Below are 8038 nucleotides of genomic sequence, written 5' to 3'. Positions count from 1 at the left end.
TTGGGCCCAGTCCTCTAGTGTTACAGCATGCAGCCCAGGAGTTCTGAGCTGAGTCTTGGCCCTCTGAAATCATCCAGAAATGAAGCCAGTGGACTGAATCCAACTTATACTAAAGTCAAGCCCTTAAGGACATCAAAGAATATAAAAGTGAAAAGCCCCATGCAAAACACAGCACCTTCAAAGATTAAAAGAACATCAGATGAGAAAGAGCTGACATAAGAATCTGGCAACTCAAAAAACCAGAGTGTCTTCTTACCTCCAAATGACCACACCAGCTCCTGAGCCATGGTTCTTATCCAGGCTGAAATGACAGAAATGAAAGGCATAGAATTCAGAATCTGGATGGCAATGAAGATCATCAACATTCAAAAGAAACTTGAAACCGAATCCTAGGAATCTAAGGAACCCAGTAAAATGATACAAGAACTGAAAGGTGAAAGAACCATTTTAAGAAAGAAGCAAACTGATCTGATAGAGATGAAAAGTTTACTATAAGAATTTTGTAATACAATCAGAAGTATTAACAACAAAATAAACCAAACTGAAGAATCTCAGAGCTCAAAGACCAGTTCTTCAAATTGACTTAGACAAAAATAAAGCAAAAAGAATAAAAAAGAATGAGCAAAACCTCTGAGAAATATGGGATTATGTAAAGAGACCAAACCTATGACTTATTGGTGTCCACGAAAGAAAGGGAGAGAGAACAAGCAACTTGGAAAACATAGCTGAGGATATTATCCATGAAAATTTCCCCAACCTCAATAGAGAGGTCAACATTCAAATTCAGGAAATGTAGAGAAACCCTGCAAGATACTATACAAGACAACCATACCCAAGACACGTAATCATCAGATTCTCCAAGATGAACATGAAAGAAAAAATCTTAAAGGCAGCTAGAAAGAAGGGGCAGGTCATCTACAAAGGGAGCCCCGTCAGACTAACAGCAGAACTTTCAGCAGAAACTCCACAAGCCAGGAGAGCTTGGGGGCCTATATTCATCATTCTTAAAGAAACGAAATTCCAATCAAGAATTTCATATCCAGCCAAACTAAGCTTCATAAGTGCAAGAGAAATAAAATAAAATCATTTTCAGACAAGCAAATGCAAAGGGAATTCATTACCACCAGACCTGCCTCACAAAAGATCCTTTAAGGGAGTGATAAATATGGAAATGAAAGACTCTTACCAGCCAACACAGAAACATGCTTTAGTATATAAACCATTGACACTAATAAAACAATGACACAGGAGGTGGAGCCAAGATGGCTGAATAGGAACAGCCCCGGTCTACAGATCCCAGCGTGAGTGACACAGAAGACAGGTGATTTCTGCATTTCTATCTGAGGTATCGGGTTCATCTCACTAGGCAGTGCCAGACAGTGGGTGCAGGACAGTGGGTGCAGTGCATCAAGCATGAGCTGAAGCAGGGCGAGGCATTGCCTCACTCAGGAAGCGCAAGGGGTCAGGGAGTTCCCTTTCCTAGTCAAAGAAAGGGGTGACAGATGGCACCTGGAAAATCAGGTCACTCCCACCCTAATACTGTGCTTTTCCAACAGGCTTAAAAAACGGCACACCAGGAGATTATATCCTGCGCTTGGCTTGGAGGGTCCTATGCTGATGGAGTCTCACTGATTGCTAGCACAGCAGTCTGAGATCAAACTGCAAGGCAGCAGCGAGGCTGGGGGAGGGGCGCCTGCCATTGCCCAGGCTTGATTAGGTAAACAAAGCAGCTGGGAAGCTTGAACTGGGTGGAGTCTACCACAGCTCAAGGAGGCCTGCCTGCCTCTGTAGGCTCCACCTCTGGGGGCAGGGCACAGACAAACAAAAAGATGGCAGTAACCTCTGCAGACTTAAATGTCCCTGTCTGACAGCTTTGAAGAGAGTAGTGGTTCTCCCAGCACCCAGCTGGAGATCTGAGAGCAGGCAGCCTGTCTCCTCAAGTGGGTCCCTGACCCCCAAGCAGCCTACCTGGGAGGCACCCCCCAGTAGGGGCAGACTGACACCTCACACGGGCAGGCACTCCTCTGAGACAAAACTTCCAGAGGAATGATCAGGCAGCAACATTTGCAGGTCACCAATATCTGCTGTTCTACAGCCATCACTGTTCTGCGGCCACTGCTGCTGATACCCAGGCAAACAGTGTCTGGAGTGGACCTCTAGCAAACTCCAACAGACCTGCAGCTGAGGGTCCTGTCTGTTAGAAGGAAAACTAACAAACAGAAAGGACATCCACACCAAAAACCCATCTGTAGGTCACCATCATCAAAGACCAAAAGTAGATAAAACCACAAAGATGGGGAAAAAAACAGAGCAGAAAAACTGGAAACTCTAAAAAGCAGAGTGCCTCTCCTCCTCCAAAGGAAAGCAACTCCTCACCAGCAACGGAACAAAGCTGGATGGAGAATGACTTTGACAAGTTGAGAGAAGAAGGCTTCAGACAATCAAACTACTCCGAGCTACAGGAGGAAATTCAAACCAACAGCAAAGAAGTTAAAAACTTTGAAAAAAAATTAGACGAATGCATACCTAGAAAAACCAATGCAGAGAAGTCCTTAAAGGACCTGATGGAGCTGAAAGAAAAGGCTAGAGAACTAGGTGAAGAATGCAGAAGCCTCAGGAGCTGATGCAATCAACTGGAAGAAAGGGTATCAGTGATGGAAGATCAAATGAATGAAATGAAGTGAGAAGGGAAGTTTAGAGAAAAAAGAATAAAAAGAAACGAACAAAGCCCCCGAGAAATATGAGACTATGTGAAAAGACCAAATCTACATCTGATTGGTGTACCTGAAAGTGACGGGGAGAATGGAACCAAGTTGGAAAACACCCTGCAGGATATTATCCAGAACTTCCCCAATCTAGCAAGGCAGGCCAACATTCAGATTCAGGAAATACAGAGAACACCACATAGATACTCCTCAAGAAGAGCAACTCCAAGACATAATTGTCAGATTCATGAAAGTTGAAATGAAGGGAAAAAGGTTAAGGGCAGCCAGAGAGAAAGGTCGGGTTACTCACAAAGGGAAGCACATCAGACTAACAGCGGACCTCTTGGTAGAAACTCTACAAGCCAGAAGAGAGTGGGGGCTGATATTCAACATTCTTAGAGAAAAGAATTTTCAACCCAGAATTTCATATCCAGCCAAATTAAGCTTCATAAGTGAAGGAGAAATAAAATCCTTTACAGACAAGCAAATGCTGAGTGATTTTGTCACCACCAAGCCTGCCCTAAAAGAGCTCCTGAAGGAAGCACTAAACATGGAAAGGAACAACCGGTACCAGCCACTGCAAAAACATTCCAAATTGTAAAGACCATTAAGGCTAGGAAGAAACTGCATCAACTAACGAGCAAAACAACCAGCTAACATCATAATGACAGGAACAAATTCACACATAACAATATTAACTTTAAATGTAAATGGGCTAAATGCTCCAATTAAAAGGCACAGACTGGCAAATTGGATAAAGAGTCAGGACCTATCAGTGCGCTATATTCAGGAAACCCATCTCACGTGCAGAGACACACATAGGCTCAAAATAAAGGGATGGAGGAAGATCTACAAAGCAAATGGTAAACAAAAAAAAGGCAGGGGTTGCAATCCTAGTCTCTGATAAAACACATTTTAGACCAACAAAGATCAAAAGAGACAAAGAAGGCCATTACATAATGGTAAAGGGATCAATTCAACAAGAAGAGCTAACTGTCCTAAATATATATGCACCCAATACAGGAGCACCCAGATTCATAAAGCAAGTCCTTAGTGACCTACAAAGAGACTTAGGCTCCCACAAAACAATAATGGCAGACTTTAACACCCCACTGTCAACATTAGACAGATCAATGAGACAGAAAGTTAACAAGGATACCCAGGAATTGAACTCAGCTCTGCACCAAGCGGACCTAATAGACATCTACAGAACTCTCCACCCCAAATAAACAGAATATACATTTTTTTCAGCACCACACCACACCTATTCCAAAATTGACGACATAATTGGAAGTAAAGCACTCCTTAGCAAATGTAAAAGAACAGAAATTATAACAAACTGTCTCTCAGACCACAGTGCAATCAAACTAGAACTCAGGATTAAGAACCTCACTCAAAACCGCACAACTACATGGAAACTGAACAACCTGCTCCTGAATGACTCCTGGGTACATAACGAAATGAAGGCAGACATAAAGATGTTCTTTGAAACCAATGAGAACAAAGACACAACATACCAGAATCTCTGGGACACATTCAAAGCAGTGTGTAGAGGGAAATTTATAGCACTAAATGCCCACAGGAGAAAGCAGGAAAGATCGAAAATTGACACCCTAACATCACAATTAAAAGAACTAGAAAAGCAAGAGCAAACACATTCAAAAGCTAGCAGAAGGCAAGATATAACTAAAATCAGAGCAGAACTGAAGGAAATAGAGACACAAAAAACCCTTCAAAAAATTAATGAATCCAGAAGCTGTTTTTTTGAAAAGATCAACAAAATTGATAGACCGCTAGCAAGACTAATAAAAAAGAAAAGAGAGAGGAATCAAATAGACGCAATAAAAAATGATAAAGGGGATATAGGCACCAATCGCACAGAAATACAAACTACCATCAGAGAATACTACAAACACCTCTACACAAATAAACTAGAAAATATAGAGGAAATGGATAAATTCCTTGACACATACCCTCTCCCAAGACTAAACCAGGAAGAAGTAGAATCTCTGAATAGACCAATAACAGGTTCTGAAATTGTGGCAATAATCAATAGCTTTCCAACCAAAAAAAGTCCAGGACCAGATGGATTCACAGCCGAATTCTATCAGAGGTTCAAGGAGGAGCTGGTACCATTCCTTCTGATACTATTCCAATCAATAGAAAAAGAGGGAATCCTCCCTAACTCATTTTATGAAGCCAGCATCATCCTAATACCAAAGCCTGGCAGAGACGCAACAAAAAAAGAGAATTTTAGACCAATATCCCTGATGAACATCAATGCAAAAATCCTCAATAAAATACTGGCAAACCAAATCCAGCAGCACATCAAAAAGTTTATCGATCATGATCAAGTTGCCTTCATCCCTGGGATGCAAGGCTGGTTCAACATACACAAATCAATAAACATAATCCAGCATATAAACAGAACCAAAGACAAAAAACACATAATTATCTCAATAGATGCAGAAAAGGCCTTTGACAAAATTCAACAACGCTTCATGCAAAAACTCTCAATAAATTAGGTATTGATGAGACTTATCTCAAAATAATAAGAGCTATCTATGACAAACCCACAGCCAATATCATACTGAGTGCGCAAAAACTGGAAGCATTCCCTTTGAAAACTGGCACAAGATAGGGATGCCCTCTCTCACCACTCCTATTCAACATAGTGTTGGCAGTTCTGGCCAGGGCAATCAGGCAGGAGAAGGAAATAAAGGATATTCATTTAGGAAAAGAGGAAGTCAAATTGTCCCTGTTTGCAGATGACATGATTGTATATCTAGAAAACCCCATTATCTCAGCCCAAAATCTCCTTAAGCTGATAAGCAACTTCAGCAAAGTCTCAGGATACAAAATCAATGTACAAAAATCACAAGCATTCTTATACACCAATAACAGACAAACAGAGAGCCAAATCATGAGTGAACTCCCATTCACAATTACTTCAAAGAGAATAAAATACCTAGGAATCCAACTTACAAGGGATGTGAAGGACCTCTTCAAGGAGAACTACAAATCACTGCTCAGTGAAATAAAAGAGGATACAAACAAATGGAAGAACATTCCATGCTCATGGGTTGGAAGAATCAATATCGTGAAAATGGCCATACTGCCCAAGGTAATTTATAGATTCAATGCCACCCCCATCAAGCTACCGATGACTTTCTTCACAGAATTGGGAAAAACTACTTTAAAGTTCATATGGAACCAAAAAAGAGCCCACATTGCCATGTCAATCCTAAGCCAAAAGATCAAAGCCGGAGGCATCACGCCACCTGACTTCAAACTATACTACAAGGCTACAGTAACCAAAACAGCATGGTACTGGTACCAAAACAGAGATATAGATCAATGGAACAGAACAGAGTCCTCACAATGTCGCATATCTACAACTATCTGATCTTTGACAAACCTGACAAAAACAAGCAGTGGGGAAAGGATTCCCTATTTAATAAATGGTGCTGGGAAAACTGGGTAGCCATATATTGAAAGCTGAAATTGGATCCCTTCCTTACACCTTATACAAAAATTAATCCAAGATGGATTAAAGACTTACAGGTTAGACCTAAAACCATAAAACCCTAGAAGAAAACCTAGGCAATACCATTCAGGACATAGGCATGGGCAAGGATTTCATGTCTGAAACACCAAAAGCAATGGCAACATAAGCCAAAATTGACAAATGGGATCTAATTAAACTAAAGAGCTTCTGCACAGCAAAAGAAACTACCATCAGAGTGAACAGGCAACCTACAAAATGGGAGAAAATTTTTGCAACCTACTCATCTGACAAAGGGCTAATATCCAGAATCTACAATGAACTCAAACAAATTTACAAGAAAAAAACAACCCCATCAACAAGTGGGCGAAGGATATGAACAGACACTTCTCAAAAGAAGACATTTATGCAGCCAAAAAACACATGAAAAAATGCTCATCATCACTGGCCATCAGAGAAATGCAAATCAAAACCACAATGAGATACCATCTCACACCAGTTAGAATGGCGATCATGAAAAAGTTAGGAAGCAACAGGTACTGGAGAGGATGTGCAGAAATAGGAACACTTTTACACTGTTGGTGGGACTGTAAACTAATTCAACCATTGTGGAAGTCAGTGTGTCGATTCCTCAGGGATCTAGAACTAGAAATACCATTTGACCCAGCCATCCCATTACTGGGTATATACCCAAAGGTTTATAAATCATGCTGCTATAAAGACGCATGCACACATATGATTACTGCGGCACTATTCACAATAGCAAAGACTTGGAACCAACCCAAATGTCCAACAATGATAGACTGGATTAAGAAAATTTGGCATATATACATCATGGAATACTATGCAACCATAAAAAATGATGAGTTCATGTCTTTGTAGGGACATGGATTAAACTGGAAACCATCATTCTCAGTAAACTATCACAAGGACAAAAAACCAAACACTGCATGTTCTCACTCATAGGTGGGAATTGAACAATGAGAACACATGGACACAGGAAGGGGAACATCACACTTCGGGGACTGTTGTGTGGTGGGGGGAGGGGGGATATGGGGGGATGGGGGAGGGATAGCATCAGAAGATATACCTAATGCTAAATGACGGATTAATGGGTGCAGCACACCAACACGGCACACGTATACATATGTAATAAACCTGCACATTGTGCACATGTACCCTAAAACTTAAAGTATAATAATAATAAAATTTAAAAAAAATGACACAAGTTGTAAACCAAAAATAAAATTCAAAGACCCCTGCCCCACTCCCCCACCCCCCGCCTCCTGCAACCATCTGAATGGACTCCCTTTTTAGCTAGGGCACTCTAAAATTTAATCTGAAAGACTGGTTCAGGTCATGATGGAAAGTTGGTATTGGACGTGCCTATTATACCCCTCCAGCATTAACATCAACACAGACCTTAAGTCTGATCAGAAACATTTACAGTCTATTTTCTCTAAAGCCTGCTGCCTGAAGGCTTCATCTGCATGATAAAAGCTTGGTCTTTGCAACCCCTTATCTTAACCCAGATATTTCTTTCTACTGATAATAACTCTTAACCAGTTGCCAATCAGAATATGTTTAAATCTACCTATGACCTGGAATACTGCTCCCCTCCCGCCCACACCCCTGCTTCGAGTTGTCTCACCCTTCTAGATTGAACCAATGTAAGTCTTGTATATAGAGATTGATGTATTATGTCCCCCTAAAATGTATACAAGCAAGCTGTGCCCCAATCAACTTGGGCACATGTCATCAGGACCTCCTGAGGCTGTGTCATGATTGCATTCTTAACCTTGACAAAATAAACGTTCTATATTGACTG

Source organism: Nomascus leucogenys, chromosome X (assembly GCF_006542625.1).
Source record: "Nomascus leucogenys isolate Asia chromosome X, Asia_NLE_v1, whole genome shotgun sequence".
Taxonomy (NCBI): Eukaryota; Metazoa; Chordata; class Mammalia; order Primates; family Hylobatidae; genus Nomascus; species Nomascus leucogenys.
Note: the sequence above shows the minus strand (reverse complement) of the source record.